General features: G+C 47.0%; 1 pseudogene; it reads left to right on the top strand.

Moving 5' to 3' along the window:
* Positions 1-19,313, top strand: part of LOC147118236 (uncharacterized) — a 32,385-nt pseudogene extending 13,072 nt beyond the window's left edge.
* The last annotated feature ends 1,440 nt before the right edge of the window (positions 19,314-20,753 follow it).

Below are 20,753 nucleotides of genomic sequence, written 5' to 3'. Positions count from 1 at the left end.
GCGAGTATAAGCCCAATCGACCTAATCTCTCCTCATACGTCAGTGCCTCTCTCTTTCTCTGTATCATGTAAGAGCAGGGAGGTTATGCTTGAATGTTTGGACCAAGGCTGTAATGAGGTCAGGAGCTGAGTGGCCCTGGCGGAACCCAAACTGGGCGTCAGTTAGCAGGTTATTGCTGAGTAAGTGCCGCTTGATAGCACTGTCGACGACACCTTCCATCACTTTGCTGATGATTGAGAGTAGACTGATGGGACAGTAATTGGCCGGGTCGGATTTGTCCTGCTTTTTGTAGACAGGACATACTTGGGCAATTTTCCACATTGCCGGGTAGATGCCAGTGATGTTGCCAGGACTAGAGAATTTCAGCTACAAGGAAAGATTGAATACATAGAAACATTGAAGATAATCTACATCCTAGGGTACTTAAGGAAGTGGCCCTAGAAATAGTAGATGCATTGCTGGTCATCTTCCAAAATTCGATAAACTCTGGAACAGTACCCATGGATTGGCGGGTAGCTAGTGTTACCCCACTGTTCAAAAAAGGTGGTAGAGAGAAAACGGGAAATTATACACCGGTAAGCCTGACATCGGTAGTGGGGAAAATGCTAGATGTAATAGCAGAGCACTTGGAAAACAGTGACCGGATCGGACAAAGTCAACATGGATTTACAAAAGGTAAATCATGCTTGACTAATCTACTGGAATTTTTTGAGGATGTAACTGGTAAAATAGATAAGGGAGAACCAGTGGATGTGGTGTATTTGGACTTTCAAAAGGCTTTCGATAAGGTCCCGCATAAGAGATAGAAAGATAGGAGCAGGAGTAGGCAATTTGGCCCCTTGAGCCTGCTTCGCCATTCAATGCGATCAGTGCTGATCATCCAAGTTCAGTACCCTGTCCCTGCCTTCTCATTTCTGTCCTAAAAGGCCTACCCCTTATCCTTAGACTGTGATCCCTGGTTCTGGACTCGCCGACCATCGGGAACAACCTCCCTGCATCTAGTCTGTCCAGTCCTGCCAGAATTTTATAAGTTTCAATGAGATCCCCTCTCATTCTTCTAAACGCCAGCGAGTACAAGCCCAATCGACCCAATCTCTCCTCCATACGTCATTCCTGCCATCCCAGGTATCAGCCTGGTGAATCTTCGCTGAAATCCTTCCATGGCAAGAATATCCTTCCTCAGATAAGGCGACCAAAACTGCACACAACACTCAAGATGTGGTCTCACCAAGGCCTGCAAAACTGCAGCAAGACATCCTTGTTCCTGTACTCAAACCCTCTCGCTACGAAGGCCAACATACCATTTGCCTTCTTAACTGCCTGCTGCACCTGCATGCTCACCTTCAGCGACTGGTGCACAAGAACACCCAGGTCTCCCAATCTACTGCCATTTAGATAATAATCTGCCTTCTTGTTTTTGCCACCGAAGTGGACAACCTCACATTTATCCACATTATATTGCATCTGCCATGCTTCTGCCCAATCACCCAACCTGTCCAAATCATCCTGGAGTTTCTCGACATCCTCCTCACAGCGCACACGCCCACCCAGCTTTGTGTCGTCTGCAAATTTGGAGATATTACATCTAGTTCCCTTGTCTAGATCATTAATATATATATTGTGAATAGCTGGGGTCCAAGGACCGATCCCTGCGGTACCCCACTAGTCACTGCCTGCCACTCGTAAAAGGACCCGTTTATTCCAACTCTTTGCTTTCTGTCTGCCAACCAGTTCTCTATCCAAGTCAATACCTTGCCCCTAATCCCATGTGCCTTAACTTTACACGCTAATCTCTTGTGCGGGACCGTATCGAGGGCCTTCTGAAAGTCCAGATACACCACATCCACTGGTTCTCCCTTATCTATTTTACCAGTTACTGTACATACTGAAAAAATTCCAGTAGATTAGTCAAGCACGATTGACCTTTTGTGAATCTATGTTGACTTTGTCCGATCCTGTCACTGTTTTCCAAGTGCTCTGCTATTACATCTTTTATAATGGACTCTAGCATTTTCCCCACTACCGATGTCGGGCTTACCGGTCTGTAAATCCCTGTTTTCTCTCTACCACCTTTTTTGAATAGTGGGGTAACATTAGCTACCCTCCAATCCATGGGTACTGTTCCAGCTTCCATCGAATGTTGGAAGATGATCAGCAATGCATCTACTATTTCTAGGGCCACTTCCTTAAGTACCCTAGGATGTAGATTATCAGGCCCTGGGGATTTATCGGCCTTCAATCCCATCAATTTCCCTAACACCATTTCCCTACAAATACTGATTTCTTTCAGTTCCTCCCTTTCATCAGACCGCATGTTCACCAGCATCTCTGGGAGGTTATTTGTGTCCTCCTTTGTGAAGACAGAACCAAAATATGTATTTAGTTGGTCTGCCATTTCTTTGTTCCCCATTATAAATTCCCCTGATTCTGACTGCAAGGGACCTACGCTTGACTTCACCAATCTTTTTCTCTTCACATATCTATAAAACCTTTTCCAGTCAGTTTTTATGTTCCCTGCAAGCTTACTCTCATATTCTATTTTCCCTTTCTTAATTAATCGCTTTGTCCTCGTTTGTTGAATCCTAAACTGCTCCCAATCCTCAGGATTACTGCTTTTTCTGGCCAATTTATATGTCCTCTCCTTGGATCTTATGCTATCCCTAATTACCCTCGTTAGCCACAGTTGAGTCACCTTTTTTGTTTTATTTTTATACCAAACTGGGATGAACTAATTCTGTAGTTCATCCATGCGGTCTTTGAATGTTTGCCATTGCCTATCCACTGTAGTGGTAGGGGACAGTATCATTAGGGGGATAGATAGGGTTCTCTGCAGTCAAGACCGGGAGTCCCGAAGGCTGTGTTGCCTGCCCGGTGCCAGGGTTAAGGACATCTCTTCTGGGCTGGAAAGAAACTTGGAGTGGGAGGGGGAGGATCCAGTTGTCGTGGTCCATGTTGGTACAAATGACGTAGATAGGACAAGGAAGACGGTTCTGTTAAAGGAGTATGAGCAGCTAGGGGTCAAATTAAAAAACAGAACCTCAAGGGTAATAATCTCTGGGTTATTACCTGAGCCACGAGCAAATATGGCTAGGATAAATAAAATTGAAGAGTTAAATGCGTGGCTCAAAGACTGGTGTGGCAGAAATGGGTTTTGCTTCTTGGGACACTGGCACCAATACTGGGACAGGAGGGAGCTGTTCCATTGGAACGGACTCCACTTGGCCAGTGCTGGGACTAGAGTCCTGGCGAATCATATAACTAGGGCTGTAGAGAGGGCTTTAAACTAATTAGTGGGGGCGAGGTTTCTAGAGAGCAAATAATAGAAATGACAACAGAGAAGGTCATCGACTTAGGTAGCAGTGGGGGAATTAAAAAACAGAATGTGTCAGGAAGGGACAGAAGGTATGGAGTAAAAAGTAAAGTACTAAAAAGGGAAAAAACAGGAACTAAGTGTTACAAAACATATTTGAAAGTTCTTTATCTGAATGCACGTAGCATTCGTAACAAAATGAATGAGTTAACGGCACAAATAACGACATATGGGTATGATCTTGTGGCCATTACAGAAACATGGCTGCAGGGTGACCATGACTGGGAATTAAACATACCAGGTTATTTAACAATCAGGAAGGATTTGCAGGAAGGGAGAGGAGGTGGGGTGGCTATGTTAATAAAGGAAGGAATCACTATAATACAGAGAAATGATATTGGGTCAAAGGAGCAGGATAGTGAAACAGTTTGGGTGGAGATAAGGAATAATAAGGGGAAAAAAACACTAGTGGGTGTAGTCTATAGGCCTCCGAACAGTTGCAACTCTGTTGGACGGAGTATTAATCAGGAAATAGTTGAGGCTTGTAATAAGGGAACAGCTATAATTATGGGGGATTTTAATTATCATATTAACTGGACAAATCAAATTGGGCAGAGCAGCCTTGAGGATGAGTTCATTGAGTGTATTAGGGATGGGTTTCTTGAGCAGTATGTAACTGAACCGACCAGGGGGCAAGCAACCTTAGATTTGGTCCTGTGTAATGAGACAGGATTAATTAAAAATGTCCTAGTAAAGGATCCCCTTGGAATGAGTGACCATAACATGGTTGAGTTCCATATTCAATTAGAAGGTGAGAAGGTTGGATCTCAAACAAGCGTGCTGAGCTTGAATAAAGGAGACTATGAAGGTATGAGAGCGGAATTGATTAGAGTGGACTGGGAAAATAGATTAAAGGGTAAGATGGTACATGATCAGTGGTGTACATTTAAGGAGTTATTTTACAACTTCCAAAAAAAAAATATTCCACTGAGGAAAAAAGGGTGTAAAAGAAAAGATAGCCATCAGTGGCTAAGTAAAGTAATTAAGGATAGTATCCGACTAAAAACAAGGGCATATAAGGTAGCCAAATCTAGTGGGGGGATGGAAGATTGGGAAGTCTTTAAAAGACAGCAAAAAATAACTAAAAGATTGATTAAGAAAGGGAAGATAGATTATGAAAGTAAATTAGCAAAAAATATAAAAACAGACAGTAAAAGTTTCTATAGTTATATAAAAAGAAAAAGGGTGGCTAAAGTAAATGTTGGTCCCTTAGAGGATGAGACCGGGAAATTAATGGTGGGAAACATGGAGATGGCAAAAACACTGAACAATTATTTTGTATCAGTCTTTACAGTAGAGAACACTAAGAATATCCCAACACTGGACAAACAGGGGGCTCTAGGGGGGGAGGAACTAAATACGATTAAAATCACTAAGGAAGTGGTACTTGGTAAAATAATGGGGCTCAAGGCGGATAAATCCCCTGGACCTGATGGCTTGCACCCTAGGGTCTTGAGGGAAGTAGCGGTAGGGATTGTGGATGCATTGGTAATAATTTTCCAAAACTCACTGGACTCAGCAAAGGTCCCGGCTGATTGGAAAACTGCTAATGTAACACCCTTATTTAAAAAGGGTAGTAGGCAGAAGGCTGGAAACTATAGACCTGTTAGCCTAACATCTGTGGTTGGTAAAATGTTAGAGTCCATTATTAAGGAGACAGTAATGAGACATTTGGATAAACATAATTTAATAGGACAAACTCAGCATAGTTTCATGAAGGGGAAGTCATGTTTGACAAATTTGCTGGAGTTTTTTGAGGAAGTAACATACAGGGTGGATAAAGGGGAACCAGTGGACGTAGTGTATTTAGACTTCCAAAAGACATTTGACAAGGTGCCACACAAAAGATTATTGCTCAAGATAAAAAATCACGGGATTGGGGGTAATATTCTGGCGTGGGTGGAGGATTGGCTCCAACAGAAAGCAGAGAGTTGGGATAAATGGTTCGTTCTCAGATTGGCAACCAGTAACTAGTGGTGTTCCGCAGGGGTCAGTGCTGGGCCCCCAACTCTTTACAATCTATATTAACGATTTGGAGGAGGGGACCGAGTGTAACATATCAAAGTTTGCAGATGATACAAAGATGGGACGGAAAGTAGTGAGTGAGGAGGACATAAAAAACCTGCAAAGGGACATAGACAGGCTAAGTAAGTGAGCAGAGATTTGGCAGATGGAATACAATACTGGAAGTGTGAGGTTATGCACTTTGGCAGGAAAAATCATAGAGCAAGTTATTATCTTAATGGCAAGAAACTGGAAAGTACTGAAGTACAAAGGGATCTGGGGGTCCTGGTGCACGAAACTCAAAAAGTTAGTATGCAGGTGCAGCAAGTGATCAAGAAGGCCAATGGAATGTTGGCTTTTATTGCTAGGGGAATGGAATATATAAACAGGGAGGTATTGCTGCAGTTGTACAAGGTATTGGTGAGACCGCACCTGGAATACTGCATACAGTTTTGGTGTCCATACTTAAGAAAAGACATACTTGCTCTCGAGTCAGTACAAAGAAGGTTCACTCGGTTAATCCCGGGGATGAGGGGGTGGTCATATGAGGAGAGGTTGAGTAGATTGGGACTCTACTCATTGGAGTTCAGAAGAATGAGAGGCGATCTTATTGAAACATATAAGATTGTGAAGGGGCTTTATCGGGTGGATGCGGTGAGGATGTGTCGCAATGATGGGTGAAACTAGAACTAGGGGGCATAATCTTAAAATAAGGGACTGCTCTTTCAAAACTGAGATGAGGAGAAACTTCTTCACTCAGAGGGTGGTAGGTTTGTGGAATTTGCTGCCCCAGAAAGCTGTGGAAGCTACATCATTAAATAAATTTAAAACAGAAATAGATAGTTTCCTAGAAGTAAAGGGAATTAAGGGTTACGGGGAGCGGGCAAGAAATTGGACATGAGTCTAGGTTCGGAATGGTCATGGCCCTGTGGGTAGTGGAGTGGGCCCAGGGGCCATGTAGCCTTGTTCTGCTCCTACTGTGTTCTAATTCTGTGTTAGATTTCAGGAGATGGTTTTATTCCTGTTCCTGGCTGGGGTGGAGATCGCCTTTACAGAAGGTAAGTACTGTAGAAAATATAGGGACAGAGTGATCTCCTGGAAGAATTTCGATCGCCTAGATGAGTCGGAGAGGAATTTCCCAGATTTTTTTCTCCCAAATTGGCCATTGGGTCTTTATCTGGTTTTTCGCCTCTCCCGGGAGATCACATGGGTTCGGGTGGATGCAGAGTGATAGAAGATTTGAGGTTAGGATCAGATCAGCCATGATCTTATTGAATGGTGGAGCAGGCTCGAGGGGCCGATTGGCCTACTCCTGCTCCTATTTCTTATGTTCTTATGTAACCCTTTGAGTGACATTCCCCAAGCAATCCTACCCAACTCGCGCCTCAGACCATCGTAGTTTCCTTTATTTAAATTCAGTATCTAGGCTCTGATTCAACAACTTAGAATTCTTCATTAAGATGGAGAATTATCATATTATGATCGATCTGACCCAAGGGGCCTCGTATAACAAGACTGTTAATTAATCCTTTCTCGTTACATAATACCCAGTCTAAGATGGCCTGATCTCTGGTTGGTTCCTCGACATATTGGTCCAGGAAACCATCCCGTAAACACTCCAGGAATTCCTCCTCCACAATATTGTTACTAATTTGGTTAGCCCAAATTAATGTATAATTTTGTATGCTTCAATGAGATCCCCTCTCATTCTTCTGAATTCAAGAGAATACAGTTCTAGTTTACTCAATCTCTTCTAATACGACAGTCCCGCCATCCCAGGAATCAATCTCGTGAACCTTTGTTGCACTCCCTCTATGGCAAGTATATCCTTCCTTGGGTAAGGAGACCAACATTGTACACAGTACTCCAGGTGTGGTCTCACCAAGGCGCTATATAATTGGAGGCAGCGTTGGTGCTACCTCTCCAGTGCTTTGAGGTGCACTGGAGAGGTACCACCAACGCTGCCTCCGCAAGATCCTGCAAAATCATTGGCAGGATAGACGCACCAACGTCGGTGTTCTCGCTCAGGCCAGCATCGAAGCTTTGACCACGCTCGATCAGCTCCGATGGACGGGTCACATTGTCTGCATGCCCGATACGAGACTCCCAAAACAAGCGCTCTACTCAGAGCTCCGACACGGCAAGAGAGCCCCAGGTGGACAGAGGAAATGCTTCAAGGACACCCTCAAAGCCTCCTTGAAAAGGTGCAATATCCCCACCGACACCTGGGAATCCCTGGCCCAAGACGGCACAAAGTGGAGAAGAAGCATCCGAGAAGGCGCCGAACACCTCGAGTCTCTTTGCCGGGAGCAAGCGGAAGCCAAGCGCAAGGAGCGCACGTCAACCCAAGCACCCCACCCACCCGCCCCTTCAACCACCATCTGCCCCACCTGTGTGAACTCATCAGTCACCTGAGAACTCATTTTTAATGTGTAAGCAAGTTATCCTCAGTTCCGAGGGACTGCCTAAGAAGAAGATATAATTGGAGTAAGACTTCTTTACTCCTGTACTCAAATCCTCTTGGAATGAAGGCCAGCAAACCATTCGCCTTCTTAACCACCTTTCATGACCACCGGACGTCCCAAAGTGCTTTACAGCCAGTGAAGTACTTTTGAAGTGTAGTCACTGTTGTAATGTGGGAAACACGGCAGCCAATTTGTGCACAGCAAGCTCCCACAAACAGCAATGTGAAAATGGCCAGATAATCTGTTTTTTCGTCATTTTGATTGAGGGATAAATATTGGGATCAAAACACCGGGGATAACATCTTCGAAATAGCACCATGGGATCTTTTACATCCACCTGAGGGAGCAGAGGGGGGCCTCGGTTTAACGTCTCATCCGTAAGACGGCACCTCCGACACTGCAGCGCTCCTTCATTACTGCCCCTCCGACAATGCGGCTCTCCCACAGCATTGCTTCCCCCGACAATGTGGTGCTCCCGCAGTACTGCCCCTCCCCTGGACCTGATGGCTTACATCCTAGGGTCTTGAGGGAAGTGGCGGCAGGGATTGTGGATGCATTGGTAATAATTTTCCAAAACTCCCTGGACTCAGCAAAGGTCCCGGCAGATTGGAAAACTGCTAATGTAAAACCCTTATTTAAAAAGGGTAGTCGGCAGAAGGCTGGAAGCTATAGACCAGTTAGCCTAACATTTGTGGTTGGTAAAATGTTGGAGTCCATTATTAAGGAGACAGTAACGGGACATTTGGATAAACATAATTTAATAGGACAAAGTCAGCATGGTTTTATGAAGGGGAAGTCATGTTTGACAAATTTGCTTGAGTTCTTTGAGGACGTAACATACAGGGTGGATATATGGGAACCAGTGGACGTAGTGTATTTAGAGTTCCAAAAGGCATTTGACAAGGTGCCACACAAGATTATTGCTCAAGATAAAAAATCATGGGATTGGGGGTAATATTCTGGCATGGGTGGAGGATTGGCTATCTAACAAAGCAGAGAATTGGGATAAATGGTTCATTCTCAGACTGGCAATCAGTAACTAGTGGTGTTCCGCAGGGGTCAGTGCTGGGACCCCAACTCTTTACAATCTATATTAACGATTTGGAGGAGGGGACCGAGTGTAACATATCCAAGTTTGCAGATGATACGAAGATGGGAGGGAAAGCAGTGAGTGAGGAGGACATAAACCTGCAAGGGGACATAGACAGGGTAAGTAAGTGAGCAGAAATTTGGCAGATGGAATATAATACTGGAAAGTGTGAGGTTATGCACTTTGGCAGGAAAAATCATAGAGCAAGTTATTATCTTAATGGCAAGAAACTGGAAAGTACTGCAGTACAAAGGGATCTGGGGGTCCTGGTGCATGAAACACAAAAAGTTAGTATGCAGGTGATCAAGAAGGCCAATGGAATGTTGGCTTTTATTGCTAGGGGGATGGAATATAAAAACAGGGAGGTATTGCTGCAGTTGTACAAGGTATTGGTGAGACCACACCTGGAAAACTGCATACAGTTTTGGTATCTATACTTAAGAAAAGACATACTTGCTCTCGAGGCAGTACAAAGAAGGTTCACTCGGTTGATCTCGGGCATGAGGGGGTAGACATATGAGGAGAGGTTGAGTAGATTCGGACTCTACTCATTGGAGTTCAAAAGAATGAGAGGCGATCTTATTGAAACATATAAGATTGTGAAGGGGTTGGATCGGGTGGATGCAGTGAGGATGTTCCCAATGATGGGTGAAACTTGAACTAGGGGGCATAATCTTAGAATAAGGGGCTGCTCTTCCAAAACTGAGATGAGGAGAAACTTCTTCACTCAGAGGGTGGTAGGTCTGTGGAATTTGTTGCCCCAGAAAGCTGTGGAAGCTACATCATTAAATAAATTTAAAACAGAAATAGACAGTTTCCTAGAAGTAAAGGGACTTAGGGGTTACGGGGAGCGGGCAGGATATCAGACATGAGGCTAGGTTCGGATCGGTCATGGCCCTGTGGGTGGCGGAGCGGGCCCAGGGGCCGCGTAGCCTGGTCCTGCTCCTACTTCTTGTGTTCTAATTCTGTGTTAGATTTCAGGAGATGGTTCTATTCACAGGGATTAGTGGAGACCTCGGGAACAGGCTGCCAGCTAGGAGTCCTTCAAGAGTAAATTGGGCCTGGCTGGGGTGGAGATTACCTCTTACAGAAGGTAAGTACTGCAGGAAATACAGGGACAGAGTGATCTCCTGGATGAGTTTCGATCGCCAAGAAGGGTCGGAGAGGAATTTCCCAGATTTTTTCGCCCAAATTGGTCATTGGGTTTTTTAACTGGTTTTTCGCCTCTCCCGGGTGATCACATGGGTTCGGGTGGGACAGAGAGTGAAAGTAGATTTGAGGTTCGGATCAGATCAGCCATGATCTTATTGAATGGCGGAGCAGGCTCGAGGGGCCAATTGGCCTACTCCTGCTCCTGTTTTTTACGTTCTTATGTAACCAGTACAAGTGAAGCGACTCCTTCTCCCGGAGATTTATTAAACGTGAATACTCCAAGAGTTGACCAAAAATCAGGTTAGTAATATTAATCAAGGAGTCAATTTCTGCTGTAAGGAGGGATGATACCTTAGCAGGTTCCTCTAATGAGGCCATATGGGTAGAACTTAAACAAAAAGGGGGCAAGCACTTTGCTGGGAGTGTACTATAGGCCCCCAAACAGTAAGGGGGCGATAGAGGAACAGATATGTAGGCTAATCTCAGAGAAGTGTAGAAATAATAAGGTAATAATTGTTGGGGATTTCAACTTCCCCAATATTAACTGGGATAGTCAGCGTGTGAAAGGCTTAGAGGGTGTGGAATTCTTAAAGTGCATCCAGGAGAGCTTTTTCAGCCAACATGTAGAAAGTCCTACAAGAGATGGGGCGGTACTGGACCTAATTCGAGGGAATATAGCAGGGTAAGTGGTAGAAAGGTTAGTAGGAGAGCATTTTGGTGACAGTGACCATAATTCGGTGACAGTGACCATAATTCGGTGAGATTTAAAGTAGTTATGGAAAAGGACAAAGATGGACCAGAAATAAATTGGGGGAAGGCCGATTTTAATATGATAAGGCAGGATCTGGCCAAAGTGGACTGGGATCAGCTACTTGTAGGAAAATCCACATCAGAGCAGTGGGAGTCTTTCAGAAAGGAAATAGAGAGAGTACAACGCCAGCATGTTCCCGTAAAGGTCAAGGGTGGGACCAACAAGCCCAGGGAACCCTGGATGTCAAGGGACATACAAGAATGGTTTAGGAAAAAACGGGAGGCTTTTGGCAGATACAAAGGACTAAAAACAGTGGAAGCCCTAGAGGAGTATAGAAAGTGCAGGGGGGTACTTAAAAAAGAAATTAGGAGAACGAAGAGGGGTCATGAAAAAACACTGGCAGGCAAAATAAAGGAAAATCCCACGGTGTTTTATTAGTATATTAAAGGCAAGAGGAAAACCAGGGAAAGAGTAGAGCCCATTAGGGACCAAAGTGGCAATCTGTATGTAGAGCCAGAAGATGTAGGTGAGGTTTTAAATTAATATTTTGCATCTGTGTTCACTATGGAGAAGGACGATGCAGGCATAGAAATCAGGCAGGGGGATTGTGATATACGTGAACAAATTAGTATTGAGAGGGAGGAGGTACTCGTGGTTTTAGCGGGCTTAAAAGTGGATAAACCCCCAGGCCCAGATGAGATGTATCCCAGGCTGCTGTGAGAGGCAAGGGAGGAGATTGCAGGGGCTCTGACACAAATTTTCAGAACCTCTCTGGCCACAGGGGAGGTGCCAGAGGACGAGGACAGCTAATGTAGTACCATTATTCAAGAAGGGTAGTAGTAGGGATAAACCAGGGCATTACAGGCCAGTGAGCCTAACATCAGTGGTAGGGAAATTATTGGAAAAAATTCTGAGGGACAGAATTAGTCTCCACTTGGAGAGGCAAGGATTAATCAAGATAGTCAGCATAGCTTTGTTAGGGGGAGATCATGTCTAACCAATTTGATTGAATTTTGAGAGGGGGTGACTAGGTGTGTGGATGAGGGTAGTGCAGTTGAAGTAGTCTACATGGACTTCAGTAAGGCTTTTGACAAAGTCCCACATGGGAGACTGGTCAAGAAGGTAAGAGCCCATGGGATCCAGGGTAATTTGGCACATTGGATCCAAAATTGGCTTAGTGGCAGGAGGCAGAGGGTGATGGTCGAAGGTTGTTTTTGTGACTGGAAGCCTGTGTCCAGTGGTGTACCGCAGGGATCGGTGCTGGGTCCTTTGCTGCTTGTAGTGTACATTAATGATTTAGATATGAATGTAGGAGGTATGATCAGTAAGCTTGCTGATGACACGAAAATTGGTGGAGTGGTAAATAGCGAGGAGGGAAGCCTCAGGCTACAGGAGAATATAGACGGGTTGGTTAGATGGGCAGCACAGTGGCAAATGGAATTTAACCCTGAAAAGTGTGAGGTGATGCATTTTGGGAGGACTAACAAGGGAATACACAATGAATGGTAGGACCCTAGGAAGGACAGAGGATCAGCGGGACCTTGGTGTGCATGTACACAGATCCCTGAGAGCAGCAGGACAGCTAGATAGGGTGGTTAAGAAGGCATATAGGATACTTGCCTTCATTAGCCAAGGCATAGAATATAAGAGCAGGGAGGTTATGATGGAGCTGTACAAAACGCTAGTTAGGCCACAGCTGGAATACTGTTTGCAGTTCTGGTCGCCACACTAGGAAGAATGTGATTGCATTGGAGAGGGTGCAGAGGAGATTCACCAGGGTGTTACCTGGGCTGGAGCGCTTCAGCTATGAAGAGAGACTGGACAGGCTGGGGTTGTTTTCCTTAGAGCAGGGAAGGCTGAGGGGGGACCTGATTGAGGTGTACAAAATTATGAGGGGCATAGATAGGGTAGATAGAAAGGAACTTTTCCCCTTAGTAGAGGGGTCAATAACAAGGGGCATAGATTCAAGGTAAGGGGCAGGAGGTTTAGAGGGGATTTGAGGAAAAACTTTTTCACCCAGAGGGTGGTTGGAATCTGGAACTCACTGCCTGAAAGGGTGGTAGAGGCAGGAACCCTCACAACATTCAAGAAGTATTTAGATGAGCACTTGAAACGCCATAGCATACAAGGCTACGGACAAAGTGCTGGAAAATGGGATTAGAATCGACAGGGCTTGATGGCCGGCGTGGGCACGATGGGCCGAAGGGCCCCTTTCTGTGCTGTATAAATCTATGACTCTATGGTAACACTCTTGCCTCTGAGGCATAAGGTTGTGGGTTCAAGTCCCGCTCCAGAGACTAGAGCACAAAAATTCAGGCTGACACTCCAGTGCAGTACTGAGGCACTGTCAGAGGTGGCGTCTTTCAGATGAGACATTAAACTGAGGCCCTGTCTGCTCTCTCAGGCGGATGTAAAAGATCCCATGGCACTATTTTGAGAAAGAAAGACTTGCATTTATATAGTGCTTTCATGACCAGCAGACGTCTTGAAGTGCTTTACAGCCAATGAAGTACTTTTGAGGTGTAGTCACTGTTGTAATGTGGGAAAGAGCAGGGGAAATATCCCCGGTGTCCTAGCCAATGTTTATCCCTCAATCAATGTAACAAAAGGATAATCGCAAAATACTGCGGATGCTGGAAATCTGAAATAACAACAGGAAATGCTGGAAACACTCAGCAGGCCAGGCAACATCCGTAGAGAGAGAAACAGAGTTAACAAAAAGATAGATTATCTGGTCATTATCACATTGCTGTTTGTGGGAGCTTGCTGTGCGCTATTTGACTGCCGCATTTCTTGCATTACAACAGTGACTACACTTCAAAAGTACTTCATTGGCTGTAAAGCACTTTGGGACGTCCGGTGGTGTTGAAAGGCGCTATAGAAATGCAAGTGTTTCTTTCTTCACTGGTCTCACCAGCGACCTCTACTGGCTGATGGTTGATTGACAGCCGAGAGTCCGCGCATGCGCACAGGGAGCGGCGGTTTGGGCCGAGTCCGGCACAGTGACCCCTCCCGGTCACCAAGGGCAACAACCGCGCATGCCCAGAGGAGACCAGCCCCCTCCCCCATTCAGAGCTGCGCCTGCGCACTCGGATCCTGCCGGACGGAGTCGGCGCAGGACATTCTGGGGAAAGTCCTTGGTGTCGGGTCCAGAGTCGCGATCGGTGACGCAAAGTGAGTTTTCTCCGGTCCGATTGGGTGGAGATTCGTGCGGGGTGGGGGGGAGGGGTGGATCGGGAGAGAACAAAGAGAAATAGAAAAACCTGAGAGTCCACGAGGCCCTGGACCGAGCGGTGTCAGTTGGACGGCGCATGTGACCTCCTCGGGGACACGTGACCAAGCTCGGCCTGATTGACGGGAGCTTCCGACCAATAGGGAGCGAGCGGGGCGGGGCTGGAGGATGGAGCCGGCGGCGGGTCCTCCAACCAATCGGGGAGCCTGAGGGGCGGGACTTGCGCCGGCTGATTGTCTGATCCGCAGGGCAGCGAGTTTCTCCAGTCCCTTGTTCAGGGCCAGGGGAGGCTGTGGGCCTTTATTCCCCGCATTGGACACAAGGCTCTTTGGCTCACAACACACGGGCTCAGGTTTTAATAGAGACTTTTAAAATTCATCAATAAAAGCAGATAAACCTCGTGCTTCTGTAGATCAAACTTTCTAATATTTTATAGAATCATAAAATGCTTACAACACAGAAGGAGGCCATTCAGCCCGTCGAGCCCGTGCCGGCTCTCTGCAAGACCACTTCAGCGAGTCCCACTCCCCGCCCTTTCCCCGTAACCCTGCAATTCTTTTTCATTCAGGTACTTATCCAATTCCCTTTTGAAACCCGTGATTGAATCTGCCTCCACCACCCTTTCAGGCAGTGCATTCCAGATCCTAACCACTCGCTGAGTAAAAAAGTTTTTCCTCATGTCGCCTTTGGTTCTTCTGCCAATCACCTTAAATCTGTGTCCTCTGGTTCTTGACCCTTCCGCCAATGGGAACAGTTTCTACTCTGTCCAGACCCATCTTGATTTTGAACACCTCTATCAAATCTCCTCTCTACCTTCTCTGCTGTAAGGAGAACCACCCCAGCTTCTCGAGTCCATCCACATAACTGAAGTCCCTCATCCCTTATCCCTGGAACCATTGTTGTAAATCTTTTCTGCACCATCTCCAAGGCCTTCACATCCTTCATAAAGTGCGGTGCCCAGAATTGGACACAATACTCCAGTTGAGGCCGAACCAGTGTTTTATAAAGGTTCATCATAACCTCCTTGCTCTTGGACTCTATACCTCTATTTATAAAGCCCAGGATCCCGTATGCTTTTTTAACCGCTTTCTAAACCTGCCCTGCCACCTTCAATGATTTGTGCACACATACCCCCAGGTCTCTCTTTCATGCACACACTTTAGGATTGTACCCTTTAGTTTATATTGCCTCTCCTCGTTCTTCCTACCAAAATATATCAGTCCGCACTTTTCTGCGTTAAATTTCATCTCCCATGCGTCCGCCCATTCCACCAGCATGTCTATGCCCTCTTGAAGTCGATCACTATCCTCCTCACTGTTCACTACACTTCCAAGTTTTGTGTCATCTGCATATTTTGAAACTGCCCTGTACACCCAAGTCTAAGTCATTAATATATATCAAGAAAAGCAGTGATCCTAGTACCGACCCCTGGGGAACACCACTGTATACTTTCCTCCAGTCTGAAAAACAACCGTTCACCACTACTCTCTGTTTCCTGTCACTTTGCCAATTTCGTATCCATGCTGCCACTGTCCCTATTATTCCATGGGCTTCAACTTTGCTGGTAAGCCTAGTATGTGGCTCTTTGTCGAACGCCTTTTGGAAATCCATGTACACCACGTTAACCGCATTGCCCTCATCAACCCTCTCTGTTACCTCATCAAAAAACTCAAGCAGCCGGGCCCGGCGGACGTGCAGCCAGGGCCCCAGCACCAGGAAACCCAGGGTGCAGCGCCTCCCCCATCCGAGCCGCCGCTTCCCGGTTTCTTCAGCCGGTTCCACCGAGTCCGAATCGGGAAAAGGACAGGAGCCAGGCTCCCAGAATGGCCCGCGGCCCCGGGGAGCATGTGCACTCTCAGCGGGGAAATCAGCGCGTTGGATAGAGCGGTTTCTGGGGCACGGGGGATTGTGGGTGCTGCGGCCGCCATTAGTCAGCGGCTGTCGGGAAGACTTTTATTGCAGGCTGACGGAAGGTCGGTCCCTGGCCGCCTGTGTAGGTCTTTTTGTTGCTCCATTTTTGAGGATGTAACTAGTAAAATAGATAAGGGAGAACCAGTGGATGTTGTGTATTTGGACTTTCAGAAGGCTTTCGATAAGGTCCCGCATAAGAGATTAGCATGTAAAGTTAAGGCACCTGGGATTGGGGGCAAGGTATTGACTTGGATAGAGAACTGGTTGGCAGACAGAAAGCAGAGTTGGAATAAACGGGTCTTTTTCCGAGTGGCAGGCAGTGACTAGTGGGGTACCGCAGGGATTGGCCCTTGGACCCCAGCTATTCACAATATATATTTATGATCTCGACAAGTGAACTAGATGTAATATCTCCAAATTTACAGATGACACAAAGCTGGGTGGGCGTGTGTGCTGTGAGGAGGATGCTGAGAAACTACAGGAAACTACAGGACAGGTTGGGTGATTGGGCAGAAGCATGGCAGATGCAATATAACGTGGATAGATGTGAGGTTATCCACTTTGGTGGCCGAAACAGGAAGGCAGATTATTATCTGAATGGCAATAGATTGGGAGAAGGGGGAAGTGCAACGAGACCTGGGTGTCCTTGTGCACCAGTCACTGAAGGTAAGCATGCAGGTGCAGTAGGTGGTTAAGAAGGCAAATGGTATGTTGGCCTTCATAGCGAGAGGGTTTGAGTACAGGAACAAGGATGTCTTGCTGCAGTTGTACAGGGCCTTGGTAAGACCACATCTTGAGTATTGTGTGCAGTTTTGGTCGCCTTATCTGAGGAAGGATGTTCTTGCCGTGGAAGGAGTTCAGCAAAGATTCACCAGGCTGATACCTGGGATGGCAGGAATGGCATATGAGTGAGAGATTGGGATGATTGGGCTTGTACTCGCTGGAGTTTAGAAGAATGAGAGGGGTTCTCATTGAAACTTATAAAATTCTGACAGGACTGGACAGACTAGATGCAGGAAGGATGTTCCTGATGGTCGGGGAGTCCAGAACCAGGGGTCACAGTCTAAGGATAAGGGGTAGACCATTTAGGACAGAAATGAGGAGGAATTTCTTCACCCAGAGAGTGATGAACCTGTGGAATTCTCTACCACAGAAGGCAGTAGAGGCCAATACATTAAATATAGTCAAGAAGGAGTTGGATATATTTCTTAAGGCTAATGGGATCAAGGGGTATGAGGAGAAAGCAGGGACCGGGTACTGAATTTTGATGATCAGCCATGATCGCATTGAATGGTGGAGCAGGCTCAAGGGGCCGAATGGCCTACTCCTGCTCCTATCTTCTATGTTTCTATGTTTCAGTTTGAGTTAGAGTGGAGATGGCAGAGAAGCTGCTGGGTTTAACCCCCAGTACTTCTGAGCCCAGGAGGACCCAACAATTTCCAATGTGAGACTGTCAAGGGAGGTGGATTCTAGGGGAGATTAGGTTGTTACACAGACACTGTCCGTACAATGTAAAAGAGTATTGTTTTCGGAACAAGTATTTCTGTACAGCTTTTAATCCAGTTTACATCTACAGATTTGTTTTAATTCATTCTTGGGATGTGGGCGTAGCTCGCAAGAGCAGCAAATATTGCCAATCCCCAGTTTTCCGTTGAGAAGGGGGTGGTGAGTCACCTTCTTGAACTACTGCAGTCCGTGTGGTGAAGGTATTCCCACAAAGTTGTTCGGTAAGGAGTTCCAGGATTATGACCCAGCAACGATGAATATATCTGAGTCAGGATGATGTGTGACTTGGCGGGGAACTTGGATGTGATGGTGCTCCCATACAACAGCTGCCCTTGTCCTTTTAGGTGGTGGAGGTTGTGGGTTTTGGAGGTTCTATCAAAGTTCTGGTCCAGTTGCAGATGTATAAAGTTCCTTTCCTTCGCCCCCTCCCCCTCCCACCTCTCTCTCTCTCTCTCTCTCCTCCCATAGAGGCCAGAGTCTTGTGTAGGCCCAGACCAGGTGGCAGATTCCCTTCCCTGAGGGACATCAGTGAAGCAGTTGGGTTTTTATGTCAATCCGGCAGCTTTCATGGTCACTTTTCTGGTGCCGGCCCCACAATTGACCAGATTCATTGAGCTCAATTTTACAACCTGCCTTTGTTTTCTTGTGGGTTGTCTCTCACGCTCCCTGTTTTAAATTAATTTTACAGGGCACTGGAAGGGGAAGATTTACAGACGGTAAGCTCAGACCAAACATCACATCAAGACCTGACAGAGTCACTCGACTCATCGGATCTGAATATCACCGGCCTCTGAACATGGAAGCAAAAAGCACCATTCACAGCGGGGAGAAACCGTACACGTGTTCTGTGTGTGGACGAGGCTTCAGCCGATCCTCTGGCCTAGCGAGACACAAGCGCATTCACACCGGGGAGAGGCCGTTCACCTGCTCTGAGTGTGGGAAGGGATTCACTCAGTCATCCCACCTACTGACACACCAGCGAGTTCACACCGAGGAGAGGTCGTTCACCTGCTCCATGTGTGGGAAGGGATTCACTCATTCATCTCACCTACTGAGACACCAGCGAGTTCACACTGGGGAGAGGCCGTTCACCTGCTCTGAGTGTGGGAAGGGATTCACCGAGTCATCCACCCTGCTGATACACCAGCGAATTCACACTGGGGAGAGGCCGTTCACCTGCCGTGAGTGTGGGAAGGGATTCACTGAGTCATCCACCCTGCTGAGACACCAGCGAGTTCACACTGGGGAGAGGCCGTTCACCTGCTCTGAGTGTGGGAAGGGATTCACCGAGTCATCCACCCTGCTGATACACCAGCGAATTCACACTGGGGAGAGGCCGTTCACCTGCCGTGAGTGTGGGAAGGGATTCACTGAGTCATCCACCCTGCTGAGACACCAGCGAGTTCACACTGGGGAGCGGGCGTTCACCTGCTCTGAGTGTGGGAAGGGATTCACCGAGGCATCCACCCTGCTGATACACCAGCGAATTCACACTGGGGAGAGGCCGTTCACCTGCCCTGAGTGTGGGAAGGGATTCACTAATTCATCCCACCGGCTGAGACACCAGCGAGTTCACACTGGGGAGAGGCCGTTCACCTGCCCTGAGTGTGGGAAGGGATTCACTCAGTCCTCCAACCTGCTGAGACACCAGCGAGTTCACAAGTGACTGCAGGGGGTGGATTCTGCTGTTGCTGCTGTTAATCACATCCAGGACTGAACCATGTTCAGTCTGACAGTTGGGGATTGTTTCTGCTGATGTTAATAACTCCGGGAACTGGGCTGGAGTTTAATATTCTGGATATATGTCAAATAAATCAACTTTGTTTTAAACACATTGTTGTAGATTTTTGTCTTTCCCACCTGAGTGTTTATCCTCACCTGGCTGGAGCTCAGAAAGGACAATGTGGGGGAGGATCGTACGGTGGGAACAGAACTCCAGCCTGGACACAGTCCTTCACGGCCACACTGAGAGGGGCAAACGGCACTTTGGTCTTTCTTGTCTCTCTTCACTGACCGCAAAGTTGCCGTGCGGGTTAATCTCGAGGCGTGTGAGAAACGTGTCCCAGCCGCTCTCTGCCATGGTTCAGAGCTCCTAGGCACGGAACAGAAGGCTCCTTTAGGAATGTACCCAGTGCTTTTCTTTTAATGGCCTTATTAACCTGTGTCGCTACTTTTAGTGATTTGTGTATCTGTATCCCTGGATCCCTCTGCTCCTCCAGCCCATTTAGACTCTTAGGGGAAATTCGGTGGCGCCCCCTTTGGGTCGCTAATGTCGCCGGGGCTAATTTTAGTCCCCCGAAAAAGTTAGCGCCCCTGTGCATTAAATTCAGTGGTAGCGCCCCAGGCAGGAGGTGGGGTGCTACTGGAAGCACTCCCCTCCCTCTTGAGGCGCTACCAGTGAATTTCCCGGCACTTCGTGTAACAGCGCCACGCCCGTCGGCACATAGCACCGCATCATAGCAGACCTCCCTCCCTGATTAAAGGGGAGGGGCCTAGCACTGCGCACACCGGGGCCCTGCTGGACCACCAGGGAGCGGGGTGTCGGATCAAGAGGAGCGCGGGGCTGAGCGATTGCAGCTGACACCCTGAAGAAGGGGAAAGGGGCAGGTGCTGGCACAAGGCCAAAATAAAAAGTTGCCGCCCGACACCTGCCCTTTAAGTGACGCTGCAGGAACGACCCCTGACCCTGTCAGACATATTGTCCGGCGATAGGTCAGGGGTCACAACCCAAGGTTGCAGCCGGGGTGCTGCGCATGGTGATGACATCATTGCCGGCGGTGCAGTGCCACGGGGAGCTACCGACTACCTCTGCCACTAACCTCCCGCTGAATATCGTGGGAGGCACAAAGCAACCCAATTTCACCCCCTTGTCCAAGTAGTGAGTGGCCTCCTTATTCTTCCCACCAAAACACACCACCTCACACTGACCTATAGTGAAATTCATTAACACACCACCTCACACTGATCTATAGTGAAATTCATTAACACACCACCTCACACTGATCTACAGTGAAATTCATTAACACACCCCCTCACACTGATCTACAGTGAAATTAATTAACACAGCACCTCACTGATCTATAGTGAAATTAATTAACACAGCACCTCACACTGATCTACAGTGAAATTCATTTGCCAATTACAGATCCATTCTGCAATGTATTAATGTCTTCTTGCGTTTTGTCTTCCTCAGTATTAATTGTACTTCTGATTCCCGAGTCCAAATCATTTATGAACCACTGGTCCCACCACCAATCCCTGTGGAACACCAC

This window comes from Somniosus microcephalus, chromosome 4, assembly GCF_052327205.1.
Source record: "Somniosus microcephalus isolate GS21.2 chromosome 4, FLI_Smic_1.0, whole genome shotgun sequence".
NCBI lineage: Eukaryota > Metazoa > Chordata > Chondrichthyes > Squaliformes > Somniosidae > Somniosus > Somniosus microcephalus.
Note: the sequence above shows the minus strand (reverse complement) of the source record. Positions and strands in the feature narration are given on the sequence as shown.